General features: G+C 52.0%; 1 protein-coding gene and 1 non-coding gene across 2 annotated transcripts in view; one reads left to right on the top strand and one right to left on the bottom strand.

Moving 5' to 3' along the window:
- Positions 1 to 17083, bottom strand: part of ACOT11 (acyl-CoA thioesterase 11) — a 51990-nt gene that overhangs the window by 30927 nt on the left and 3980 nt on the right.
- LOC137763265 (U6 spliceosomal RNA) lies at positions 5256 to 5362 on the top strand. The gene has a single exon (XR_011073807.1). It is a non-coding gene; the product is annotated as a U6 spliceosomal RNA (small nuclear RNA).

The raw sequence follows: 17083 nt of genomic DNA, 5'->3' as shown, positions 1-17083 counted from the left end.
GTCCCCCAGCTCTAAACCACAGAGCCGGGGCTTAAGTGCAGGCCTCCTGCCTCTATCTACAGCGTAGCTCTTGCCTCATCACCACAAGACTGAAAAGGGCTTAGAGATTGAATACAACTGCCTGCTGGTATGGACGGGGAAACTGAGGCAGTGGGTGCCATCTGTCCAAGGTCTTAAGTGAAAGGGCCTGAAGTGGGGCAGACCTTGAGTAAGTAATTGAGAAGTTGAGGACAATCCCCACCCCATCTCCATCCAAGACTAGTGAGGGTTAAAGGAGATCCCGAAACTGAGGGCACCCGACTAACTGTGAAGTGCTGCCAGATGTGAGGGAGGCTGGAGACGACGAAGCAGTTGGGCAGGACCAGACTTGTCTTTCCCCCAGCAGCCTTCTCACTCCTGGAAACCAGAATGTGGAGATGGGAGGAAATGTATAGAAAGTGCCTTGTAAACCACAGTGGCTCAGGCCTCCTTTTATTCCAGCACTTCTTGAGTCTGCGAAGGGCCTGCCCACAGGGACAGGACAGCCCGAGTGGATCCCCTCCTGCACAGAGCAAGACAGGGGTTACCTGGGAGACACTGCTACACAGAGCGGGCGCAGCAGGGGCCTGAAATCGAGGCGGAACCTGCAGGGACTGGCTGTGTGGGACTGGGATTCAAAGTAGCCTCATCCTCAGTTCTGCTTCTCTGCACTGTTTGGGCACTGTCCCCACAGAGTGTTGCAGAACTATGACCGATGGGACGTGAGCAAGTTTTTAAATCTCTCTGGCCCCAGCTTCCTCGTTTATAAAATTGAAAGGGTAGGTATGCAGGTGAGAATGAAAACAATCGTGCTCCCTTGTTTAATTATTAATATGTGCCAGGTGTGGTGCTAAGCATTTTCTGTGGCTTTTCTCTTTCAATCCTGACACAGCCCTAATAGTCAAATGTTGTTATTATTCCCATTTTACAGATGGGAAAACAGAGGCTCTGAAAGGGTATGGTGCATGCGCGTGTGCACACACACACACACACACAATCACACAGCCAGTAAAGGGCAGAGTTGGGACTTGAACCTAAGTCTGTTTAACTCAAGGGCTGAGTCTGCTTGGGCACTTTGCTGTAAATGCCTCTCTCTTGTCTGACAGGCAGGATAGTTATTGCTGCATCCCAGGCATTAGTGCCAGGCACAGGCCCTTCCTTACCCACACATGCCAGGCAGGGCCCTCAGGGAAGCTCTCCTCCCCATCGACCCTCACATCCTCTGCAGGAAACAGTGGTGGTATCAGGACCTCCTGCCGGCACAGTCCAGGGGCCAGGCACTTGTCCTACTGGATGCTCAAGGCCAGCAGCCTGTGAGGGAGTGAGGTGCCATCACCAGTGCAGAAACTGCAAGCTGTCTGTCAGCTGAAAACTGTACTTTCTAAATCCTTAACTTTGGGGAGTGGGAGGAAACCTCATGGACAGCTAGACAGGACCCTCTCAGACGCAGGCATGTCCAGCTACCCCTGCCCCTCCACCACTGACAGCTGCCTCCCTGCAGCTTCCTTCCTTGGAGCTGTTTGCCACCTCCCATCCCTTACCTCCAGCAGACCCCAGAAAGGGGCAGGAGGGGTCTGCACACAGGCAGTCTGACCCCAAGTGTGACTGGCCCCCACTATGTGGCACCTCAGGCAGGCCCCTCTGATAGTATCCAGCATGGAACCCACATTCACGGGCAACCCCCTGCCATGGGAGCCCCTGGCAGTGGGATGAGCCCTTCAGGATCTGTGAAGAATAGGGCCAGCCTCTCTCTTCATCAGAGCCCTTCATGCCCTGCCTGCCAGACAGCCAAGGCTGCTGCCTGACACCACATCTGAGTCACCATGGCAACGGGTGGCCAGGGGATGGGCCAGGTCCGGCCATCCTGCAAGCAAGTCCATTTACTTTGGAGCTGGAAACAGTTACAGGGACCACTTGTCCCCTCCAGGAGAGCATGGGGGAGAGGGAGAGAGAAAGAGAAGAGGGGAGCGGGGAGGAGAAAGGGGTTACAGAGAGAGAAAGAGGAAAAGAAGGGAAAGAGAGAAAGGGAATAGAAAAACCATGAGGTCAAAGAATAGACACTGGTAGGGAACAGAGCAAGTGGAAGAGAGGACACACACACACACACACACACACACACACACACACATACCCCAGAGAGAGAAGTGAGGGAGGCAGGAAAGGGCCCCCTCCCAAACTCCCCCACTGCTCACATTCCTCAGGCTGGAGCTGCTCTCAGCCCTTTGGGATTCTGGCCACAGCTGGGACTTCCTGCCCCAGGAAGCTGGCAGCCCCATGGCCCCTTGGAGGCCCCAGTCACTGCTCCAGTCTCTGCAGTCCCCTCCACTGAGGGATGGTGTCTGCCCTCCCCAGCAGGTGGGGCCCCTGCCCCAACCCCTCAGGCAGCACCTACGGGCTCAGTCCCCTGCTTGGTCCCCACACTCCCCCAAGGCCCCAGCTGGTCACCGGTCACCAGTTCTCCTGTCCTCTCACCCAGCTCCCCTCCCCTCATACAACACACCAACTTCTTTCCTCCAAAGTGTTCAAGAAATCATTCCTAAGCAGAGCAGAGTGGCGAGAGTGGGTGTGACTTCACCCACAGAACGCATTTCCTTTACTCCGCAGGAAGAGTGGGCCTCAGGAGGCCCAGCAAGGGGACACCAACCCTCGAGGAGCTGCTTCCAAGGCCCCGAGTCGCCAGGTGGAAGGCTGGGATGCAGAGCTGGGCCTGGCCTGCTCCCTGGCAGGGGCTGCTGAGCTGAGCAGATGCGCCAGTGGTTCTCTACTGGGCACTCACCATGTTCCAGGGCCTTCCTCGGCCTCAAGCTCTCTGGCTGCAAGATGGCCTTATCATTCCTGCCCTAGTCCCACTCCCACCCCCATGTGCCCTAAACTGTCTCAGAGGAATCTGAACCCACAAGAAAGGCTTGCTGAAGAGGTGATGAGCAGGGCAGACAGAGAAGAAAGAAAAACAGGAAGGCATAGGGGGCTGGCAAGCGGGACACAGCCTGCATTGGAATCCTGGCACCGCCTCTGTCCCCCTGGATAAACTTAGTCACTTACTTAAGCCACTCTGAACCTCATTTTCCACATCTGTAACATGGGAATAATAATATCATAGTGAGTATTCAATGAGATTATATACAAAGTGTTTAGACCAGGATCTGACCTGTAGAAAATGCTTGAAAAGTGTCAGCTCTCCATGTTGTTAAAAAGCCAAGGCATTGGGACTTCCCTGGTGGTCCAGTGGGTAAGTCTCCGGCTCCCAATGGAGGGGGCCCGGGTTCAATCCCTGGTTGGGGAACTAGATCCCGCATGCATGCTGCAACTAAGAGTTGCGTGCCGCAACTAAGAAGCCCGCATGCTGCAACTAAAAGGTCCTGCATGCTGCAACGAAGATCCCGCGTGCTGCAGCTAAGACCCAGTGCAGCCTAAATAAATAAAAATAAATCTTTAAAAAAAGAAAAAAAAGCTGAAGCATTTATATCATTCTTTTAGATTCCATACAATACATAAATAGACTCATAGACATAGAAAACAAACTTATGGTTACCAAAGGGGAAAGGGTGGGGGGGGAGGGATAACTTAGGAATTTGGGATAAACAGATACACACTACTATATATAAAATAGATAAACAACAAGGACCTACTATATAGCACAGGGAACTATATTCAATATCTTGTGATAAGCTATAATGGAAAAGAATCTAAAAGAATACATATATACATATACACACAAGAATACATAGATATACATCACTGAGTCACTTTGCTATACACCTGAAACTAACACAACATTGTAAATCAACTATACTTCAATTAAAAAAAAAAAAGCCAAGGCATCGTTGAAGGACACAGGAAATCATCCTAACCAGGAAGGGCCTGCACTGGTCCCTGGGGTAAGAGATCCCCGCCGTGACTGGCCAGGCGGCCCTGGCAGAGCCCACGCCAAGCTTGAGGACGAGGACCCAGGCTTCGGGTGGACAAGAGAGCTGCGGGAAGCTCCCAGTGGTGGCAGACAGGCCTTTCTACCCAGTTCCAGGACAGACACTTCCAGGTAAACACGCCAACTGTCTACCACCAGGGCTTCATTTCATCCATGGATCAAGATGTTGAACAGGCTGGAGTCTGTGGTACTCCAAGGAGGCCTCCCACGGATGATCACTCACAGTCTAGCCAGACTCAGCAACTTCTCATCTCCCTGGCCCCTGAAAGGCTCAAGACGCCTCACTAAGGAAACGGCTTCTTGGAATAGAAGGCAGTGATCGCAAGAAACCAGCTCGGGTTCACAGGGAACAAGGCATTCCAGGCACAAGGAAAGAGCTCACTGGGGCAGGAATAGACATATTTTGCATTTGCACAGATCCAGAACATTGTGGGTGCTCAGTAGACATGAGTTAAATTGAACCTGGGAGCTGTCTCCCATGGAGTCCCACATTTGTCTGCTCTGTTCAACTTTTGGCCAAAGGGCTTGAATGAAGACACAACTGGTCATGGATGGCCACCTGAAAGGTTGCAACTTTTAAACATAAAACCAAGCAGATAAAAATGAACATGATTCACACTGTCAGGCTGCATTTAAGTTTTTCTGTTGCCATCACTTTGTTCTAAGCTATATGTGTGCTGGCGTGGCTCTAGCTTAATGATTGTTTATGCAAAAATGGCCTCATGTTTTCCCCTAACCACAAGCACAACAGTGGCAACTCCTGCTGCATCCAAACGGGGCCCTGTGGTTGCTGAAGGCCTCTGTGGAGGTGAGGGGTGCGGACGTGCTTAGGGCAGGAGTGATTGGGTGGCAGGGAAGAGACAGCCTCTAGCTGGGGCACAGCAGGCAGTTGGAGGCCCAGCTCTGTAAGGGGGAGGCAGAGGGGACAGGGAGTGGCACAGGACGGACAGCCAGGCAGTAGGGGGGACAGCGAGGGGGCCAGGCTACTTGTGGCTTGGGTGACAGCCCTCTGGCTGCAAATGTGAGGGCTGGCGGGGTCAGAGGACAGGAGGGTCCTGGTAAGGAATAAAACCAAGACCAAACAGGAGTGGACAAGGTTAGAAAGAGGCTAATTCTGGCCGGGGATCAACATCAACCTTTTTAAAGACCCAGACTCTCCACTCATGAATAGACAATAAACAAAGGAACGAGATTGTTTTAGAGTAAAAAGTGCTATAAGAAGAAAAACAGTAGGCACTATTCACAATAGCCAAGACATGGAAGCAACCTAACTGTCCATCGACAGAGGAATGGATAAAAAAGATGTGGTACTGTGCTCGCTTCAGCAGCACATATACTAAAATTGGAATGATACAAAGAAGATTAGCATGGCCCCTGTGCGAGGATGACATGCAAATTCGTGAAGAGTTCCATATTTTTCCAGCAAAACATTGTGAAGCAACTGTACCCCAATAAAAATTAATTTTAAAAAAAGAAGATATGGTACATATATACAATGGAATGTTAGCCATAAAAAGGAAAAAAAGAATGCCATTTGCAGCACCATGGATGGACCTAGAGATTATCATACTAAGTGAAGTAAGTCAGACAGAGAAGGACAAATATCATGATGTCACTTATATGTAGAATCTAAAGAAAAAAAATGATACAAATGAACTTATTTACAAAACAGAAATAGACTCACAGACATAGAAAACAAACCTACGGTTACCCAACAGGGATGGGGGAGGGGGTGGGGATAAACTAGGAGTTTGGGATTAACATATACACACTACTATATATAAAATAAACAACAAGGTCCTACTGTATAGCACAGGGAACTAAATTCAATATCTTGTAATAATTTGTAATGGAAAAGAATCTGAAAAAGAATATATATATACGTATAACAATCACTTTGCTGTATACTTGAAAGTAACACAACATTGTAAATTAACTATACTTCAATTTAAAAGAATTTTTTAGAAAGAAGAAAAACAGCATATGTGATAGAGAGAGAAGGTGGTGGACCTGAAGGAACTAATTTAGGTTGAGTAATCAAGGAGACTCGTGGCCAAGATCTGAATGAATGACGAGCAGGAGCGATTGGGCCAGGTTCTGGGGGCACAGGGTCCCAGGCAGGAGAGCAGAGGGTGCAAAGAGTGCAAGGAGGAACGGGAACAAGCTTGGCTGCCAGAGGAACAGGGCAGTGTCAGGGAGAAGGGAAGAGACCGGGAAGAGTCCTATGTCATAGGGAAGAGTCCTATGTCACCCAAGGCCTAAGGTCTCAGTGGAGTTTGGATTTTACTCGAGGTGTGATGGGAAAAATTGATGTCGATGAGTGGGGAGAGAGTGATCTGACCTGCATTTTAACATCACTCTGCTGGGGACTTCCCTGGTGGCGCAGTGGTTAAGAATCCACCTGCCAATGCAGGGGACATGGGTTCGAGCCCTCGTCCAGTAAGATCCCACATGCTGCGGAGCAACTAAGCCCTTGCGCCACAACTACTGAGCCTGCGCCCCTGGAGCCCGTGCTCCGTGACAAGAGAAGCCACAGCAATGCGAAGCCCAGGGACCTCAACGAAGAGTAACCCCTGCTCGCTGCAGCTAGAGAAAGCCTGCGCGTGGCAACGAAGACCCAACGCAGCCAAAAAATAAATAGAATTAGTAATATAAATAAATAAATAAATAACATATCTAAAAAATAAAAAGATCACTCTGCTGTTGTGTGGGGGCGGATTGCAGGGTGAGAGAGAAGAAGCAGCGAGACTCCTCCGTGGGCCACTACAGTCCGAAGACAGATGATGGACCCAGGAGTATTTGGGAGGTGGAGCCAGCACAACGTGCTGAAGTCTTCCACGTGTGAGAGTGAGAGAACAGGAGGTCGTGGGGAGGATCCAGACTTTGGACAAATGGCTGGTAGATGGTGGTGATGGTTACTGAGTTGGGAGAGACCAGGGGAGAAATAAGTAGGGGTGGAATCAAAAATTTTTGCGATCCTATGAAACACTTAAAGAGAGATGTCAAGGAGGATGAATGTTCAGGTTTGGAGCCCGCTGGAGAAGAGGCTGCACCTGGGGACATGAGATTACTTGGGCTTTTAAGATCCACAGGACTCTGCAAACTTGTGTTCGGTCAAAGGTGGCTGTCAATTCTTTACTACTCCTCCCTAGACCCCAGGTTGGGTCTAATTCCCTCCTCTTGAATCTGGATCCCCCTTAGTGACATTTCAACTGGTGACTTCTTTTTTTTTATATGTGTTGGGTCTTTGTTGCTACATGTGGGCTTTCTTCTAGTTGCGGTGAGCAGGAGCTACTCTTCGTTGCAGTGCGTGGGCTTCTCGTTGCGGTGGCTTCTCTTGTTGCGGAGCATGGGCTCTAGACACGCGGGCTTCAGTAGTTGCAGCATGCGGGCTCAGTAGTTGCAGCACCCAGGGCTTAGAGCGCATGGGCTTCAGTAGTTGTGGCACACAGGTTTAGTTGCTCCATGGCATGTGGTATCTTCCCGGACCAGGGATCGAACTCATGTCCCCTGTATTGGCAGGCAGATTCTCAACCACTGTGCCACCAGGGAAGTCCTCAACTGGTGACTTCTGAGACCAGATCATGAGAAACCTGGCAGCTTCCACCCAGGCCTCTTGGAACTCTTGCTCTGGTGGAGCCCACTGCCAGGTGGGAAGTCTGACTTCCCACTGAGACCTTCATATGGAAAAGGCCCCATGTGGCTGCTCAGAATGACAGTCCCAGCTAGAACCAACCTTCCGGCCATTCCCACCAAGGGGCCAAATACTAGTGAAGCCATGGTGGACTCCATAGTCTAGCCCATCCACTGGCTGAACACCACCAAGTAACCTCCATCAACACCACATAGAGCAGAAGAGTCACCCAGCCAAGCCCTGCCCAAATCCCTGACCCACAAAAATCTCAAGATAAAATAAAACGGTTCTTGTTTTAAGCCACTAAGTTTGGGGATAGTTTGTCACACAGTCATAGTAATAGAACAGACATCATCCAAGGAGAGAGCAAAAGAGGTCGGCTGGGAAGGAGGAGCCTGCAAGGGAGCCAGAGAAGGAGCCCTGAGGTGGGAGGAGCACCAGGTCTGGGAGGATCTCCAGGAGGAGGGGTGCCTGCGGGTCCAGGGTCAGAGAAGCTCTAAGGGGGCGGGAGGAAGGGCGAGAGAAGAGCCCATTAGAGTATATCAGGAAAAGGATGAGAGGAAAGAAGTGGAAGCAGGGACCACAGAAAACTCTTTCAGATTCTTGTGGGAATGGGGAGCAAAGAAACAAGGGAGTATCTGGGAGGGGACATGGGGACAAGGGAGGGGTTTTGTTTGCCTAGAGGCAGGGGAACAAAGAGCTCATTTGTCTGCTAATGGGACAGAGCCAGTTGTGTGCCTGAGAGCCGCCTACAGCATGGGGACTGCCCAAGAATTGCTCTCCCAGAAGCTCAGAAAATCCCTTTTTAGAAATCTATGGCTGCCATTTACTGTGCACCTACTATGTGCCAGGCCTAGTCCTTGGGGGTCCTTTAATTCTCAAGTCCGCCCCGAAGCAGGAGTCCTCATTTTACGGTTGAGGAAAAGGAAACTCAGGGAACAGGGAAAGATCCACTCAAAGACACATGACCAGTAAAAGGCAGAGCAGAGACTGGACGTGGGCTCTTCTGACTCCAGAGCCTGGCAGGGGTGCTGCAGGGGGACACCAGTCCTAGAGGGAGATCAGATCCCCCAGCCCACGGGACTTATGAGACAGAGTCTGGCACTTGGGAGACCCTCCATCGGTTTCCTCCCTGCTCTCCTGCCTTCCAGGTGATACGGAGAAAGAGCTGGAGGGGAGTGGTCCCTGGCCAGTCCATCCCCCACTGGGCTGTGGGGATCTCACCACCACCCACCATCACCATTCCCCCACGCCTCTGCAGAGGGCCTAGCAGGCACAGAAGTCCCTCCCAGTCTCCTGTTTGCCTCCCTGAGAACCAGTCTGAGCAGGGGTGAGACACATCTTCTCTTAGTCTTGCAGCCTGAAAGCTCTACTTTTATCTTCCAAAGTAAGGGCAGGTGGGTGGGGACCAGGTAATCTCAGTCCCAGGAGGCCCTCAGGGTAGGGGTGGAGGAAGCAATGCTGTACTTGCCCCTTCCCTTGCCCCAAAGTCATTCAGTCCTTGGGCCCCTTCCTCTCCCCAGGCCCATGTGTCCCACTACCCCACTGCTCTCAAAGCCTGTAGGCAGGCCATCCAGTCTCTATGTAAATGCATCATGACACTAACCTCCTTGGCACAAAGCAGGCTCAAATGACAGGGACCATTATTACCCCCGTGTCCACATGTTTAGGATGAGGAAACTGAGGCTGGGAAAAGGTAGCCGCTAGCCACTAGCCCAGAACGAGCCGGAGACTTCTGACTCCAGACCACCATCCCTCCCACAGTTCTGGGGGCAGTATCCCCAGAGAAGGAGAGGAGCTGGGTCTCTCCACACCCTCCCTAAGGGATCAAATGGAAATTGAGACTCACCTGGTTTGGCTCAGCCCTGGAGTGTGCTGGAAATCTGAGGCTGCTTTAGGAAGACTTGAAGGCCACTCCCCTTCCAGATCTCTGACCGGATTCCAGGCCTGGGAGCAGGGCCACACCTGGCTGGGCCGCACCCCCAGGGCGGATCACAGCCTGTCCTACAGGTGGAGTTCAGCACTGCCACCAGCAGTGAGCATACCATTCCAAGCGATGGGCCTCCGTGCGGCACCGCAGAGGCGCTGCCAGCCAGCCTGCTGACTCCCCGGACTTCTGAACAACCCGACAAGGTAAAGCATGTACAACCACTTTCTAGACTGTAAAGTGGGTGTACATATGAGGAGATAAACTCCTTGAAGACAGGAGCCAGGCCCATATCTCTCTAGAGTCCCAGGGCCTCACTATATATATATACATTTTTTTTTCCAGCTCTATTGAGATATGGTTGACAAATAAAAGTTGTACACATTCAGGTTGCAAAACACAATGTTTTAATATACGTATATATCGTGAAATGATTACCACAATCAAGCTAATCAACACATCCATCACCTCTCAGTTACCCTTTTTTGGGGAGAGTGGTGAGGATGCTTGAGATCCACATTCTTAGCAAATTTCCAGTACGTAAGACATTATTGTTAACTATAGTCACCATGCTGTATTTTAGGTCTCCAGAACTTATTCATCTTATAACTGAAAGTTTGTACCCTTTGACCAACATCTCCCCTTTCCCACCCCCCATCACCCCACTATACTTTTTTGAGCACCTACTATGTTCCAGGCATTTATATACATTATATAATGGCTTCATATCCATAATACCATTTAATCCTCACCAAACCCTGTGAGGGACAACTATCCCTCTTGCACAGAAAAGGGAACTGAAACCGGGCTATCTGAGGGCCACGTTGCTCTGGGTGGTAGAGCTGGGATTTTGCTTTTCTCACGACCACAGTTCTTTCTACTCATTCACTAGGCTTCCTCTCCAGAAGAGGTGCTTAATACTTAATGTCTACTGCCATTAATTAGTTAATGTCTGATTTGCTGAGAGAAGATTATTACTATTGAAGAAGGCCCAGGCAGGATACATGTGTTACATGGGCAAGGGGGCCAGGGAGAGACACCTCAGGGGGTCACTGCCAAATGCTCTCCCTCTTCCTTGCGGAAAGAGCTTTTCCCACATCTCACACACAGGTGCCTCTGCCGGGACCATGCTTCCTAACCTGGAAAAGTTTTCAAGGCTGAGCTACCCCATCACCTCTTCCAGGGAGACTGCCCTGTCCCCTAGGCTATGAGGGGCCACCTCTGGGCTTCCCTCTCTCACAGCCTGGCCACACTGTGCTGTCATCATTGGTTTTTACCACTCTCTGTCTCCCCATCAGCTTGGGGGAACCTGAGGACAGGTCCAGTCTGACTCATCCCTGTGTCCCCAAAATGCCGGCCTCTGATCCTTTCCATCACTGCCCTTGTGCCACCTCCTACCCCCAAGGAGGCTGCTTGTGGGAGTGGCAGGAACACACAGGTCTGCAGCCAGGGAGCTGGCAGAGGACCCAGCCGGCAGCACCATCTGTCCCTGGAGGCACAGGACAGAGCAGGCACAAGGTAGAGGTGTCAGTTCCTCGGCTCAGCCAGGTCAGCCCAGGACAAAGCCCAGCTGTAGCTTAGGGTCAGACGAGACTTCGAATTCTCTAACTAGCTCAAAGTGACTCAGTGCCAGAGCCTTGGTTTTCTTAGCTGTAAAGCTAGCTGGATACCAGCAGCCTTGCAGAGCTGTTGGGAAGTTTAAACACACCTGACACTCTGTAGGTGCTCAACAAAAAGCTAGCATTTACCATCTCATCCGACCCACTGACCCTGTCATTAACCCACTGAGGAAACTGAAGTCCAGATGAGACAGAAATAAAAGAACCAATATTTACTGTGGCCAGTTATGTGCCAGGATCTACACTCCTCCAATGTCTTTAACAAGACCTGCAGGAACAGACCTGGTTCACAGATGAGGAAACAGGTCTACAGGGAGTGAAATGTGTGAGCATCTCTAAGGCAGTTATCTGGACTCTTACCACTGTCCAGCTCGGACCCACTGGACCAGGCACAGGTGAAGGGCAGGGGTGCAGCCTCCCCTCGGCCCTAGGAGGTAGAGGCAGGAGGTCAGCCCTGAATCTGCATTGTCAGTGTGTGAAGGTGGGCAGAGGAGGCTGGCATGGGGTGAGTCTGGGTGTGAGATCGAGGCCACTTTCTCGGTGGCCAAGACAAGGGCTGGAAAAGGGGTCCCAACCTAGCAGGTAGGGGTTCCGAGTCTCTCGCCAGTGGTACAAGCCCAGGCACATCCTCTCCCTTCTCTGTGCCTTGTCTGCACCAGGGCGCTGATCCTATGGCCCACCTCCCTATTGTGAGGGGTCAGAGGTGGATGGGAAAGCAGTGGGGACCTTCATGGCGCTGGAGGAGAGGAACTCTGATGATGTGTTCCCCCAGGTTCCTGAGCTCAGTGTGCAGGGACTGCACACCTTGGCACCAAGACTGGGGACCAGAGGGCCCCCAAGGAGTGCACAGTCTGGTGGGCAGAGCAATAGGGCCCACAGCACTCCAAACCCCAAACCCTGCCTCCGGGGTCCAGGCCCCCAGCCTGCAGCATGTCGTAACCATGTCTCAGCCCCTTCCAGCTGCTCTGCCCTCACTCACTCCACTCTAAGCCACGCCAGCCTTCGTTCGGCAGCTCAGATGCACCAGGCTCCCCCCACCTTGGAGCCCGTAAATGAATACTATTCCCTCTGCCTGGAACGCTCTTCCCCCATCTCCCCTCATGGCTGCCTCCTTCTCAGCCACTGGGTCTCCGCTCAGTTGTCACCTGGTCACAGAGCTCTCTTGTGACCTCTCTCATTATTCTCTAACAGTTCTCTGTTCTCCAGACAGCCTGAGTTTAATCTCAGCAGTGCCACTTACTAGCTGTGTGACCTTGGGCAAGTTACTTAACCTCTCTGTCTCAGTTTCATCTTTAATATGGGCATGGTACCACTATCTACTTCACAGAGTTGTTATAAGGAATATATGAATTAATGCATGCTTGGCACATAGCTAGCATTTATATGACATTTATTATTAATATTCACAGCTCTTATCACAGATTTTCATTGTATGTTTCTTTGACTACCTTTTCACTGTGTCTCCCTCATTAGCTGTCAGCTCCACACAATAGCCTGGGCCCATCACAGAGTACTCAGCGCTGACACAGGCTAATCTCTGTAGAGGGAACAACTGAGGCCAGTATAACATCCCGAGGAAACACCATTAATTCTGGGAGCAGCAGGATGGGGGTTTGAAGGGGAATGATGGCTGAGCCAGGTTTTGAAGGATGAAGATGAGTCCTCCAGACTAAGAACACCAAGGCTATCTGCCCATGTCTGAGACTAGGGTTCAAATGTGGCTCCCAAATAGGCTGAAGCTAAGTGTCTGAGTCTCATCTCCTCCTCCAGGAAGCCTCCTGGGACTCTTTCAGCCCCCTCTGAGCTCCCATGGCTGCTCATTTGTTCACAAGTTTTTGTGCTCCTGCTACATGAGAGGCACATTATTTTACGTCTAGGGGTCTCCCTTCCTCCACCACACAGCAGGGTCCTTGAGGGAGCTGGGCCCCTACTTTTCACTGTCAGGACCAACCTCAAGGTGGTGCACAAACCCTTCACAAACATCCAGACCCCCAGGATGTCAAGACTGATGGGGACCTCAGAGAACAACCAGGGATGGGGAGCGCCTGGCCCAAGGTTACTTGTCAATGATGGGGTGAAGATGAGATTCTAATCCAGAGGTGGCCAAATGGTATGCCCTAAGCCTCCCCGCACTGTGAACTAGACCCTGACTGAGGCTGGTGCCGGCGGGGTGGGGGGCAGCACCTCCAGCTGTCCTCAGGTTCAAGGTGAAGCAGGGGGATCGCCACAGGGGGTCAGGAACAACGTGTAAGTCTGTGGGTGCGTGAACACGTGCACAGATGCTCACGCCTGTTTCTGACCTTCCACCACCCTGTTGGCAGCACTACCCGGGTGCAGAGCTTCTCAGGGGGAACTGGGACAAACAGCTCCATCCTCATTCCCAGAGTAAATGAAGTTCCTGGGCCCCCTTGGGAGCTGCCCGGACCAGGCTAGAACTCAGGCAGAGGTTCCCAGCCTCCCACAGGGTACCAGCCCAGGAGTGTAGGACTCAGTGCCCAGTACAGACTGACAGCTTGCGTGGGGTAGGAGAAGGGTCTCCACTGAGAGAAACAGGACAGGTGACCCTTCCAGCACCACCACACAGGCACTCAATGCTCCTGCAACCTCCCCCCCCAACCCCAGCCTGGCAGGAGACTCACCACCTCATTCATTCACTCATTCACTCACATGTGCCGAGTGCTTGCTGGGTTACCCAGTGATGGGTGAAAGCAAGAACCATCCGACTCCAAAATGCTCACTGTCTGCAGTGCCATGGGATACTGACAAGGGCCCCCAAACCCTGTAAAGCAGGGCATGTGGGTTATCTGAGGCTCTCCTTTAACCCGGTTTTCTTTATCCCCAGTGAAGAGTTTGGTGGGTGGGTTTGCTTGCTTTTCATTAACAGCAGCTTTGGTAACAACCCAGAAAATGGTCTCCTCCTGTATTCCAGGGGAACTTGGAGAATTCAGGAGGAAACAAGGGGAGTCCAAGGAGATCTGCCATGCAGGCAATGATCCAAAGGTGGTGATCAAGGCCAGTTATACAGATAGAGGGAGGGGGTGGAGAAGAGATGTCTTTATTTGCCCCTGCCCCTTTTAAAAGGCTTTTCCCAAAAATGTCTTCAGAGGATGGTAGCTCTACACCCAGCATTGCACGTCTGCCAGTCTGTCCTGAACGCTTCTCCATTCCCCAGATCAAAGGCTCCCGACAGGGACTGCTGAGCACTTGGGTCTGTCTGGTGCCTCAGCATCTAATCTCAGCTCCAAAGTCCCTGTTAAGAGGTTCCAGGAAAACGTTCTCTGCGAGGTCACCTTGCAGAACACCTTTCCAACAGCCCTCATTTGGTCCTGCACGTGCTGTCGCAAAGAGGTCATTGTCCCCAAGAACCCTGGCTTCAGCCTGTCACACTCACTCACACGCACATCCCTAGCCTGTATCTTCTAGCAGCTCTGTGGCCCTCAAGCCCTGCATTCTAAGAGTTAAACACTACAGAGCCACAGAGCTCAGCCGTCAGGCAGAAACCGGCACAGAACTCCATGGGGAGAGACACACGCCCCCAGAATAGAATTCCAGACGCAAAGAACTTGCCGAAGATGATTCCACTCAACATAGCCAGCCCTCCTAACGGCCCCTGGGGCTTGTTTGGGGATTGTTGCTTATAATAAACCAGCCCAGGAGTTCTGTGATTTCTCCTTGCAAAGACAGCTAGAAAATGGCCCATGGAAAATGAGAGAGAAGATGTAGGACTTCTGACTTAAAATGGAAACTTCGGTTCTCTTTTGGGATCCCCAGCCCCCAGTCCCCTCCCCTCTGCCCCCAACCCGCCCCCAGCCCACCCTCCATACCCGTCGCAGGTGATTTCCGACATTCTGGATCATTGCTGCCGACACCCCGCTAGCTGCTCGCACCCTCCTCGGAGAGACACTGGTCACCTGAGCGACAGCCCCGCTCCAGCTCCAAATGAAGCCGGTCCGCCTCTCCTCGCACTCCTCCTCCCCGGCTCCCGCCCCTCCTGAGCCAGCCGTTATCAGTTATCAACGTGTCCCGACCTTTCCTCAGACTGCCCTTGGGCCCCCCTTCCCCTAGCGCCCCGCACGGAGGCTCCTGTGCCAGCCCGCCTGCCTGCCCAGTGCAGAGAAAGGAGGGAGGCTGCCAGCTGGGCCACAGCCATGTCAGGGGGCCCTATGCCCGCCCACTGTGCACCCAGCCGGACACTCACTGCACCTCCAGCCACAGCCAAACTTCGTCACCCCCACTTCCAGCCCCTGACATCCTCCCCACAGGGACTCTGGCTCTGGGATGGCTCCCGGCCCCAGCCAGTGACATTGGCACAACAGGCACCGGCTTTCCATCCATCCACGAGGGGTCAGGCTGGAAGGTGGCAGGAGTGTGGGGAGCTGCCAGCAGCCTCCCAGAGAGATACCAGACCCACCTGCTCGGACTCTTCACCCTTGAGGTGCCGCCCAACGCTCCAGCCCACCAGCATCCAGCAGCTGCTGGCCAGCGATGGGGCACACCCCCTCACTTCCTTAAAATAGGTGGCGTGACTTTTCTAAAAGTGACACCTGCCAAATTCCACCCATCCGCTCCACAGAGTTCATCCTCCTGGGCTCCCACCCCAGCCCCTAAAAGACTAAAAGACCATCAGGACTTTCCCTTCTCCCTCTCACTTCTGCAAGGCACATCGTGAGGCAGCTTTGACACTCACATTGGATTTCTCATGACAGGGCAATAAAATCAAGTGCTTGGTGTTTAAGAAAAGAAAGAGGGGAGTGGAATGCAGGCAGGGGAGCTGGGACGGACAAGTATATGGTGAATAATAATGAACACTTCGCAATAACCCAGCACCCACTGTGTGCCAGGCCTCACCATGTCCTCATTCCAAGCCCACCTGAAGGTCGCTTGGGGAGGGTAGGTGAGGTGCCCCAGGTGGCACAGCTACTGAGTGCAGAGCTGTGCTGGAACAGAGGTCAGTCCAATTCTGAGGCCTCTGCCCTTTCCTCTGCCCCTCTAGTTCACTCACCACATCCCTAATAATGTCTCCTCCTGGGCCTAAGACAACTGGTTTCTGGGTCTGTTTCTTTCACTAATGTGCTACGTGAATTTGGGCAAGTTTTCTCCTCTCTCTGGGCCGCCCTGTTCTAGGAGTCAAGGACTCTAATGTCCATCACTGTGAGCTCAGGCCTTACCTTCAAAGAGTTTATGGTCTGTCAGTACTTCAGTGTCTACAAATGCAAAATTAAAGTCACGCCTTAAAAATGGCAAGATGATCCAAGGATGGCACTGAGGATTGGGGCAAGCTGGGAGGCTTTGTGGAGGAGGTAGTGCTAGAGCCGGACTGAAGACTGAATAGGCTGACAAGAGGGGTGAGGTGGGAGGCCTAATGGGAACAGAACAGGATGCAGTCATAGGCAGTGAGGGCCCTCATCTTTCAGGAAAAAGCTGGGAGTCTATCGTGGAGGACCTTGAATGCCAGGCAACAGGGTTTAGGCATCAAGGAGCCTCTGAGGTTGAAGAACACGCTCAGTATGACAAAAGCCATGTGAGGTGAAGAGGACAGGTGTCATGAGACCTTTCTGGACAGGTAAGAAAACTGGCCTAGAAAGGGGATAGCTTAACTCACTGGATCCCCAATCTCACTGGGTAAGGCAGGCAGTCAGGACAATTTCAGGGTCTTCACTATGCAGATGAGGGGATAGAAACCCAGAGAGCTTCTGGTCCCCAACTCTACCCTCTCTCCAGAGCTGTCTGGACTCAGACTCACTGGACTCAGTCTAGTGTCCCCGTCTTACAGATGAACACATTGAGACACAGGGATGAAAAGTGAGCCAACCAAAGTCAAAGAGCAAGGAAGTTGTCTAGAATCACCACTCCTGGCCTCAAGTCTAGAGTCCTGTCCACCCCACACCACAACAAGGCATAAAATATGAAAGACAGCATTCAGTTAGACTTATGAGAAGACTTCCAGCAAGGCTGAATCA

The sequence above is a fragment of the Eschrichtius robustus genome, chromosome 3 (genome assembly GCF_028021215.1).
Source record: "Eschrichtius robustus isolate mEscRob2 chromosome 3, mEscRob2.pri, whole genome shotgun sequence".
Taxonomy (NCBI): domain Eukaryota; kingdom Metazoa; phylum Chordata; class Mammalia; order Artiodactyla; family Eschrichtiidae; genus Eschrichtius; species Eschrichtius robustus.
This window is presented reverse-complemented; position numbering and strand designations above follow the sequence as displayed.